We start from the raw sequence: 11,535 nt of genomic DNA, 5'->3' as shown, positions 1-11,535 counted from the left end.
CCCCCCCCGTTTTCAATCTGAATTATCTTATTTCACTCCTGTTACGAAATCTCTAGTCTTATCTTAACCTCCCCCCTGTTATGCCAGTGCTGCATGGCCCTGAGACAGTGGGACAGGCAAGGAAGATTTCAGCAAGGCTGGTGATCTTAGACAGGTTCATGCATGTTTGGTGGGGAGGGACCCTGCCACCAAGGAAGGGGCTGCAGCACCCTCACTATGCTAGCCCTGTCTGGATGCAGGGACAAGGAGCCATGGCAGCTCCCTGGGGACCACTGGGAGAAGTTCACCATCCATTGTAGCTTCTGGGAGGGTCCTGAACAAAGACTCATGAGCATGATGAGGGGAAGAGAAAAGCCAAAAAAGCAGGTAGTTTCTTTAAAAGAAATTAACAAATATGGAAAACAATTTCTGGAGTAATTTGTTTTTCTAGAAAAGAATAGTTCCTTAAAAATAAATGAACACAACCAAAAACTTAAACTGCTGGGAACATTTTACCAACCTAGAACAAATGTCTCCCAAAGAAGCATGAACTATTTCTAGTTTATAAGGATTTTGCTTCATCTGCCCCTATTAAAAAATTCAAGTTGGAAGGCAAGGCTGCCCTTTATTATGTATGCCAGCCAACAAGTCCCTTCCATCCTTTAATAACTGTGTCACAACACCTTTTTCAGATGCTTGATGGGATAACGCAGAGGTTAATTGGTTATGGAAATGGCTGCTAATGTTACAAGTAGGAGGGGAATTTGTTCCCCCGAGCAGGAAGAAGATGCAGCAGTGGCATGTGAGCTGCTGCACCCCCCTGAAGGCTGGTCTCCCTGCTGTCGCCACCATGTTTCTCAGTATCTTCCACATCTCCCAAGAGGACCAAGACAATTGGTCTTAAAATATTCCCCATCCCTGAGGAAGTCGGGGTGGCTGTGTCCCTCCTGCCCACAGTCAGTCTAAAGTCCTCACTCTGGGGATGCTGGAGCTGCTGGCATTGCATCTGCCCTGGACATACCTTGCAGATCTGCTCTGCACTGCTTCCAAAGTCAACTTTCCTGTAAGTTGGGAAGCTATGGTCTAATGGGCATGAACAGCATCGAGGTATGAGCTTTGGATGCATTTCTACTTCTTTGGTCTTTGTATTTCCTGAGGGATGTCATCCCTATGCTAATGTTTTCCAGTGACCATGTGTGTATCAAGCAGCCAGCTCCCAGTCTGGCTCTCCAGTGACAGTGTGTCCAGTTTTGCTGAGATCTACTGCTGCTTAAAGCTAAACCTTGGTTTGGCTTGTTGGTCTGGAGCCCTGGGAGAAGTGATCTTTTGTTTCCAATAAGGGAAGGAGCTCGGTCCCTGCCCCAGACAGAGCCTCTCTGCGCCCACAGTGGAGACTGGCTGGCTGCTGATAGCAAGAGTGTCATGATACATGACCTACCAGGCAGCAGAATGGTTTGGAGAGACAGCAGAAGGGTCTGGAGGGGCTCTCTGGGGTGGTCAGGATGCATCCTGGCAGTCAGTGGCACCTATACCAAGAAAGTGCTATTACCCTGGATTCACTAAAGAGAGGAAGCAGCACAGGTGAGGAAGCAGTGCAGGACAGCCATAGCAATTAAGGCTGAACATTTCATGCATCTGTGATGTTTTTTTATTGAGGTACTGTCTATCTTTTTAACTAGGTTTGTTTTTATTGAAGCAAAAACCTCCCCTTTCAGATGAGCAGGCTAGTCTATCAGAGCTGACATTTAGTGGAAAACAAAGTGCAGGCATAAGAAGGTTACGAGAGCTGGCACATGCTTTAGCCCAGATTAGCCCATAACAGAACTGGACTCATCTAGTTTTACTTTCAGAAAAATCCTTCTGTCAGTAAATTTTATCCTGCTTGTGAGCAGAGTAGGAGACCAGAGCAGCAATGGTACTTGACAGCTGTAGCAAAGGGGGGGTTGGGATTTATTCCATTATGTCTTCTCCGGAACTGATAAAACAGGTCGGGGCTGGCTACAGTTGTAAGCTCAGTGGCTAAATCTACAGTGGTTTTATGGTTTTGCACTGGAAGGGAATGGGTTTGGTGTGCAAGATAAGAGAAGGAACTGAGCATGGTTCCCCCTCCAGGACAGAGTATCATCCCCAGTGGCATCCCTGCTGTCCTCCACCCTCATCACCCCATATCTGAGCTGCTCCTCTAGACCAAGGCAGTGTGTTACCTCCAAATAATCTCTGCTTCCAGCAGGATCTGGGCTGGGGAAGCTGAACACCTCCCAGGCTGTCCATTAGGCCTGGCAGGATCTGGTGTTGCTGGTTACTGATTACAGCGAATTTGGCCACAAAACCATGATCCTCTCCTCGCTCTCTCCATGCAGCTGCCAGTGGAATTGGCAGGAACTTCAGGCTTTCTTAACTGTGGGTTTCTAATGGCCTTTTTGGACAATTGTAGGTAAGCAGGTTTTATTATCCATGTCCAAATAATACTAAATTAATTATGCAACCTAAACTTGTGGAGTAGATATCCGATTGCAATCGTGACATTTACTAACTGCCGGGGAAGGCTTTTCCTGGCGTGTGTTATTTGCTCCGTTCAGGCAGATCTTAGCCCCTAGCTGAAGGGCAAAGCTCCTTTCTCTTCAGCAGTGCCCAAAGATGAAGAGGCTGTCCCAACCCCAGGCAAGCCACAATGTAGCTTTGTGTGGAGATAAAGCAGGCAGGAGTCAAACTGAAGTAATGTCAGGATTGGTTCTTGAAACAACAGAGCAAGTGGGCTTTGCAGAGGGAAGTCACTGGAGAGGAACTGGAAGAGAAGTGTTCTCTTCCCAGGTATTTGTAAGAAGCTTTTCTGCAAGTGAGGGAGTTACAACCCTGAGGTTTTGAGGCCATCATCATGAAGCAGTGCTGTAACTTGTTTTTTGAAAGGATTGGAAGTCATACTCAGCTGATCTCTTTTTCTCAATGAAAGGGAAGGGGCCAGTCACTGCCAGTGAGATTCCAGTCCTAGGTTTGCACCAGAAGAACCTTGTCTGCTCAGACAGGGAGCACAGGAGCTAATCAAATCTGCTGAGTAAAGATTTTCAGGAAATATTTGCTTCTCTAAAACTTAAAGTCGGAGTGTGTTTGCTTTTCATACATTATTTGCTGGTAAATATTAATAGCAGAGATATTTAAGTGAAATGTTTGGAATAAAAGCTTTCCCTCTGCTATTCAGTGCCTTTATCTCCCTATTCATAGACCCAACTCAAAATTCTTTACTCTTAACATCATCATCTGTTGTCATAGAAACTATTGCAATACAGAAGTACTCTAAATGACTGCAACTTCGTTGGATGGCAAAGGATCAAGATGGACTGTGATGGGGAACACTTTAAACAGGTATATCTATCGACAACAATGGATGGCAAGAAGAAAGTATTCAGTCTCTCCACAATGCAACTTGTACAACACTCATTTTTATGCTAATAAAATCACAGAATGGTATTTATTGAACCTTTTGTTTATTTTGTGTATTCTTTCCACTGAGACTTACAAACCAGGAGGCTCTTTGTTTTGTTTAAATAAACCTGTGTAGTCCATTTCTGAATTAGTTTCTCTGGGATTTCTTGGTGCAGTTTCCTACTGAGGGTTGGGGTTTACATTCCTCATTTCCTAAGTTTATGTTTATTTGTACCTTGCTAACAAAGAAATAATACATCTGCTTGGTTTCCTGTGGTTGAGAAAACCAGCACTGAGCTTTGCCTCTTTAGCATTTATACACCCGTATTCTCTTCAAATGACTAGTGAAAATACAATCACCAAAACCAGTTAGGATTTAATTCTACAGCAACTTATACACCTCCAGTAAGTCTGCAGTCCTCCAGGTCCCATACCTCTGTCTGCAGCATGTACTGTTCCCAAGAAGCAGAACAGAAGGTCAGTTACAAGTTACTGGGGTTTTTTTCCCCTTGCTATAGCTGCAAAATGCCAGAAGAGCTTCAATTTGAAGCCTGAAGAAACTGTTATTCCTGCATCATCTCAGTGGAATGCAAAGCTCAGACAGGTCCTTAGGATGTGTAAATGTCACAGAGATTCAGTTTTGCACAGAAGTCATTGACACTCCAGTGACAGCACAGCAGTATTTTGCTTCTGGTTCAGTACAAATTACAGACAACTTGACATTAGAGACCTTCGAATGCAGGAGCAGACTGAAATCCTACATGATCAACTGACTCTCCCTATTTACAAAAACACAGCTTTCATTTAGATGTCTCTTTGGGGACAAATTGATGGAATGGAAACGGAATGGGGAGGAAGCCAGGGAAGTTTCTGATTCGTACAGTACTGCCTGCTCCACGTTATTGGCACATCCTTGAACTCTAATGCTCAACCTTTGCTCTCTGAACCCCCCTGAATAAAGCACAGAGAGCCAAACCATTTAAATAAGACAAGACTTAGTCCTTGCTCATGTTGTTTATTTCAGACAATTGCCTGTGTTCATATATATTGGCTGGCTACTTTGCAATTATCCTCTTATCTTTCTTTTTACATGTAATAACAGCTCGGTGACCATTTTGTTAAGTCAGTTGAATGCAGCTTGATTCTGTATTTTAAAGAAGTCATTTGTTGAAAAGAAGAAGAGAGATCACAGCTCGGCTAGAGACTACTGCAACCCATGGGTTGAAATCATTCTTTGGGCTCTCTGGACAAATAAAGCAGCAATGTGGGATGTTGTGTGTATGCAGAGCCAAGATCTTGTTGAGATGTGCATGAATGGCAAAAGGACTGGAGCAACAGCTTTTACTGCCTGTGAAATGAAGATATCATGACATTCTTCCAGCTGAATCTTGTGGAGATCAAGAAACCGTGCAAAGAGAGAAAGGGTTATTAAGAAAAAATTGTGCCAGCATAAGACAACTGTGTTCTTGCCCAAAAGACTGACTCTGTGACCTTAATTCCTACTGGCAAATGAAAACCAAATAAAAAACACAGCAAACATTTTAATGGCTACATTGCCTATTATTATTTTTTTTTAATTTCTGTATTATTATTTTTTATTATTTTAGGCTGTGGGATGCCTGAAAAAGCAATCCCATACCTGCCACAGAATAGAAATGAGTGGCTCCCTGTGAGCCCAGGCTGCATCTGCTGGGGATGGTGGAGCAGGGCATCAGAAGATAGGACCTCGTGTGCTCCTCTCTGCCATTAGAGAGGACAAAGCTGCTCCTTGGCAGCTCCCTGGTCTTTAGCAGGAACAGGGCGGGTAGTGTCTCACACCTGAGGACACAAGTAACCACCCCTTTTAGCCAGGGGAGGACTTTTGCATTTCACTCCCCATGTCAGCCTGAGTGGGACTGGAGAAGCAACAGCCCAAGTGACACCAAACTCCCCACTAGTGCTGCTACTGAGTGAAAAAAAGTCACTGCAACTTACAGTGCCAGCCTATTGAAGCTTGGGCCAATCAGCAGGCAGGGTTTATATCGCCTAATTAATTCAACTATCATGAAATTAAACTATCATGTACTTTGATATCTGTCTGTTTTCTCAGGTGCAGTTATATTTGAAGAGACCCCACGCCTGTTTAGCTGTGATCCCTTTTGGAAATAATTGGCATGGGTTTGATTGATAATGTGTATTCCTCTTTAAAAGAAAACACACTATTTTTCATAATCAGAGGCTGAATGCATAATGAGTGCTCTGGTGCTGCCTTTAGCATCAGGTCTGTCAAACTGCACAGTTATTTCCATATTGATGCAAACTAAGATATTACACTCCCTCATTACATTGACATGGCACATCTTTCAACAGTCAGCTTCCAATCATACATTCCTTGCAAACGAAATTACCTTCATTTTCTCTTTTGCTACAGAAGGAACTGGCAGTGGAAATGTGCCCTAACAAGCTAATCAACTAATTTTTAGAATATGTTTGAACCATTTAATATTCTAAAAGAAAACAAGAAAAAGTTGCTAATGGGTATGCTGGCATAAACAGAAATAAATAGACAACTGGTTGACTGAACATTAGCATACTTAAGTTTTATCGAAGTCACAGTGGAATTCATTTTGCTAGTCAAAAAACAACATCTATTTGTATCCATAAGCTGAACAACCTCATTTACTCTGTACATTCTTGAGCAGATAACCTTGGTTATGAAGGTAAAGGAAAAAGAGGACTCTTTTATGAGCCAAATACTTCAGGCGGTAAATTGATTTTAGTGGGACCAGTGTGTAGGGCTACTGGTAATGGTTTGTGTGATGCTAATGGCCCTGCTGCTAGGAGAGAGGAGTCAGGCTCTTGGTCATGGGCTGCTATTCAGTGGGTTGGCAGGGAGTGAGGGAGTTTCCAAAGCAACATCCAGGGATAGGAAGAAGGGAGAGGCAGCTTTGCATTGCTAAATCCTGACTCCTGTCCCAAACAGGCAACCATCAGCAGGGAGAAGAGCTGATGTCTTAAATTACCCAGGTCAATGAAAGGGGAAGGATCAGGTTAAGCAATTGAAAGGGGTCACAGATGAAGAGTATTGACCAGAGAGAGCACTGGTACCATAGCAAACACTGTGCAGGGAAGTTAGTGGCAGGTGGGCTAAGGCTACCAGGTTCCTCACCAGCCTGTGGCCAGGTCCTTGACCACCCCCTGGACGCTTCACAGGGACCCTCATATTCTTTCAGGAAACACATCATCTGTTTTTCTGCAGGAGGATTACAAACCCTGTAGAAAGATCATCATTCTGCCTCGCTTTGTAGGGTTTGTTCTCAAAAAGAAGCTCAGTTTCACTTCCTATCATGATATAGCTCTGCATTTGTTACCTACTTTAACTTGCTTTGGAAAATTAATGGAAAAGTAAATTACTGTGTTGATACAGTATTTAGGCAAACCTTCAATGGCTCCTCTGGGTCTGAGTGTGGAACAAGTGGCAATCCTTCCCCATGCTGGTGCATGATTGCAAAGCCCTGAGCTAAGAGCCATAGTGATCACCACAGCTGGTTGTGCCTGAGGACAGCCCTGGGCAGCACCTTCTCCTGAGGCAAAGCAGGAAGCAGCAGAGCCATCCTCACGTGAAGCAGAGACTTGTCTGGTGCAGCTGAGTGTCCTCTGTGTGATAACAGCTTCAGACAGAGCACTGATACATCCCTACTACACACTGTTCAGGAAATGGAGAGCCCAGCTTTCAGCCCAATCTGGACCAGGAATTTGCTTCTGCATACTTGATTATCTCCAGATTTCATTACAGTCTTGTGGACTTTGAAGCTTGTGAGTTGATCTTGAATACTTTGATGTCCAAATCATAGATGTTCATGCACAGGTCACCATAAGGAATATATGGGGAATATATCTGAAACCATAATTTGGTCGCAGAACCTAGAATTTTGGACACTGTATTTTGTATTTCTTTTCGCATAGGCTGTTTGAGAATCCAACCCTGAAGACCATTAGGATAGAGCTGTGGTAAAAACTAAAATTATTGTCAGCTGCATTATCCATGGCAAAATACCTTCCGAAGTTGACAGTTGCATGGGAATGCACCAGACTGTTCCCTGATGTGGGATTAAACAACATACTGTGCAGCAAGAGAAACATCTGTTTGTTGTTGAGCTGAGCAGTGACTGTCTCGGATGAGGGTCCGGAAGAGGAGAGGGACAGCTCCAGATGAAAGCTTGCACTTCAGCTGTTGGGGGAAGGAATACATCCCTGCTCCTGTAGAATATTTCCACTCGATCGTAAAAATCAAGGCAGTGGCTATTCCAGCAAATACCCCAGCACCACTGCAGCATGACAGCCAGCAGATGAAACTGGAAACATTTCCACCATAAAATCATATCCTACCAGTCAAAAAGAAGGGCTAGAGAACAGATGTTCCAAGATCCGTGAGCATATAGTATCCACCATGGCTGGGTTTTCGTCTAGAGACCAAAAGGAGTTTCTGGTAATGAAAGTGGCTGTTGGAAAAAGAAGGGTGGGAGAAACTCTCATCTGTTGCTGCAACTCTGGCAGCCTGTATCCCACCAAATGGAGCAGGTGGATGTGGAAGGGAATGGCACATAAAATCAGAGGTTGGGGGCAGGCATCCAAGGGAGGGGACTCAGTGTGTAATGTGGTATCATGGTTTTCAAGCAGTCAGGCTGCTGTGGGGCATGGAGCCAGAGGGGCAGCTTGCCTCTCATGTGTCCTTCTTAAGAGATTTTGAACATGCTCCTCATTTTGCAGACTTTGATACAAATTCATACAAAGAAGTGTGATAACTCTCCCTGAAACCTGATTTGATTTTCTCCCTTCACTATCTTATCTGGCATGGAGGACATCTTTAAGTCATACCAGATTATGAAGTGTTATCCTCTCTACTCAGCCAGAATATCTCCAGCCAGTCAGGCTTTCAGAGCTAAGCTTCATGTGTCCTCTGACTCCAAGTTTAAATTCTGAAGGTACTTTTCACCCCAACACTGACTCAAAAGATACAGAGCCCTACACCTGGTAATTTCTTTACATAAATAACAATTCTGCAAAAGACCCTTTTAATGACATCAATTATACGTAACTAAGTGCACTTTAAAGACTGATTTATTTTTCTAAGGGGTGGTTTTGAAGCATCTTTGAATTAATTAAGAGTAATTTTCCCTTTATAAACTAAAAAGCAAGTTCCCAATAGAAGCTAAGCCCCCTGACAGGTACATTGTTCCACTTTCAGGTCTAGGTATTTACTTGCCAAAAGCATCAGATGCAGAGCCTGAGAACAGCTGCAGACATACAAAAATACACAACCTGCCTCTTTTTCCCAGCCAGTGCTTGTGCACAGGCTGTGCCACCGTGGGTCCCAGATGGAAAAGGGGACATGTCATGGGGCTGTGCTGAGGGCTGGATTCCCTCCCCAGGGGCTGCAGGCTGCCTTCAGCCCAAGCTGCCTACACAGTAAGAGGAAAGAAAAAAGACTTGAAATTACACCATTTAAGGTTAAATTAAGAAAGGTTTGAGGGTTTAAACATTCATGCTTGCTGCCATACCCATTCACTGGGCAGACTCTGATACCAGACCCTCTGTAGGCACCAGTACATCCCTCCACCCAGCTCCTGTTCCAAGGGCATCAAGACGACCTGAAAATGCAGCAGCTTGAGTTTTAGGTTGTGTCAGTTTTCCACACTCTGCTTGCAATCCTGCCAGACCTGTAGCTGGAGCCACAAGACTTCTTCCTTCCTTCCCACTTCTCCTAAAAGCAACGGGAGGTCCTGTTCAGACAAAGGGCTCATTCCCTTGGCGGAGGGAAGGAAACCTTTCTCTTGAATTAGGTATGCAAAGCTTCATTCTTGGCCAAAGATCTAAACCTCGACTGTTTGTGCTACATTGTGAGAGGTTGTTTTCTATTGTCCCCATTCACAGTCCCTCCGTACAGGGAATGAGGACAAGTAGTCTGTGCCAACTCACGCAGACCTTGCAAGAATAACCACATGAAAGGCATGAGGCACTAAGAGCTTATGGACAGATGGGTATCTGCAGCAGAAAGAGAAGACCCTGATCATACCATTCCCTCTGCCATGTGAGCCACTGTTTCTGCTTAAAATTTCACTGACAATATAGAAATATGCCATTCAGGCAGAGCAGTGTGCCTGTGCACTGTGGATTGCTGGAGAGTATAAAATACCAGCCAGCCAGCAGCTGATAATCTGCTTGTAAACTCCTTTTTGAAAATAAAGACAATCCCATTTTACAGTAACCAGATGTTTAACAGAATATTAATGTCCACAAGTGCTTTAGGCTATTGTTTTATAGAGGTCTGAAGAGGGCTTACAAAGATGTTAAATCACAAGCAAGTGTGCAGTTCAAAGGCTCCTTGAAGCTGTGAAATGTTGGGTACTGGAGGACAGATCACCTTTTGTTTCTGCCTGGTATGTGGGGGGTGCCAACTGTTCCTCCATAACTTACCTAACCAACTTCCTTTCTGCTCCGATTTTCCCTCGTTCTTTATGATCCATAATTGGATAACTTTTCTCCAGTTTTCTCCTTGGAACACTGAAGATAAGGTTTCTGTTTAATCATCCCCCTTTAAGTACTTGCAATCAGACAGGATATTGCTGCTTTTAAAATAAGACAATGACATTTAATGACTTTCATTTCTTCCTATACAGAAGATGAATTTATATGCTGGAGTCATCTTTTTCATTGGAAAATTCTCTCCACTCTTTTTGAAATGATTCAACCTGATTAACAACTTAATTCTCCTTTTCTGTTTCTGCTTTTGTGGCTTTCGCTACAAGCTCTTGCTTGTCATCTTTTTACCAAGTCTAATTCAGCTTTTGTTTCTGAATCAGTCTGCAGTTGAGAAGCCAGACAAGTTGTAAGGTGTGTGATGCAAACATGCTACCAGTGCTCATGTGCTGTGTTGGGAGGAGGTGGGAAGCCCCTGTGGAGGAGGCTCTGTGGGGCAGGCAGGCGGGTGGAGAAAGGGGAATGAGCCAAGAGTGGTGAGGGGAAAAATTAGTGGTCTAGAATAAACTTTGCCTGGCTGCTTCAAAATGCTAAAATGCTAATTATTTAAACCACTAGTTTTAAACTGTCTACATGTAGTAATGCTCTTCTAGAGTGCTGTTGGAAAGAAGTTTCCTCAAGATGCTGTTCTTACGAGCACATCGTTGGGATGCTTCTCTAACTACAGACATGGAGCAGCTATTCAAATCTTCCTGCTTTCTGCATCATTATTGATGATTCACTGGTTAATAACATAGATTGAAATGTAATCCTTACCTTTGAACAGGTGAATGTTTGCCTTTAGCAAAGTAAATACCACTGTGAGGAATTTATTTTTGTTTACTGCTAGTATGCTTTAAAGCCATTGTCATTGTCTTTACTCTGCTGGCCATCATTTTCTTTTTGTGTCTTTTTGCTTTATGTAGCTTCTAACTTTGAATTCTGATTTATATTTGTTACGCTCAAGTTCTGTGGTGTTTATATATGTTCTCTTACCTTCAGCAAAGTGTTCATTTTTTCTTTAAAACCAAGCTGTTTCTGTTCCTTTCAGTCATCAAGGCCTTTTCTGGCAGTTGTGGGATTAGGGTTTTTCAGCATATAGGATAAATGAATAGAATGTACAGGGAAAAGTACTTGAGCAATCCCCATTATAAGGTGGGGCTTTTCCTGACAAAATGCCTATTCCAAACAGATTTAGCCCATAATTGTTTTCTGGACTGTGAAACCAGACTTTCTAATGGACCTAATCTATAAATACCATGTTGAAGTGGGTTGGCACAAGCCACTTTGCAGTGTGAGAACTTTTCAAAAGCTCTAATGGCTTTTTCTACACTTTTCTGTCTTTGTATGAGACAAATGGGTGAGCACCGATGCTTTTCATTTTCCCAGTACAGTCTCTGTAGGTGCATGGGTTGCCCTTCCCCAGGTGTCTAATAAATGCAACAACATTTCCAAACTTGCTTTAGTGCCATGCTCAGTTTTCCTTTGTGTCAGGATATTACTCCCTGTCCCTGCCATTGCTACTGACTGGCACTTCATTTCCAGTTAAGTGGCATCTTCGTTTTCAGAATGGCCCTTTGTTTCCAGTTCACCTTGTAAAGAGAATCTTCAGGGAGCTCCTGATGCACACAGCCCCCA

Source organism: Chaetura pelagica, unplaced genomic scaffold, assembly GCF_000747805.2.
Source record: "Chaetura pelagica isolate M959 unplaced genomic scaffold, ChaPel_1.0 scaffold477, whole genome shotgun sequence".
Taxonomy (NCBI): Eukaryota; Metazoa; Chordata; class Aves; order Apodiformes; family Apodidae; genus Chaetura; species Chaetura pelagica.
The sequence above is the reverse complement of the archived record's forward strand: the minus strand, read 5'-3'. Positions refer to the sequence as shown.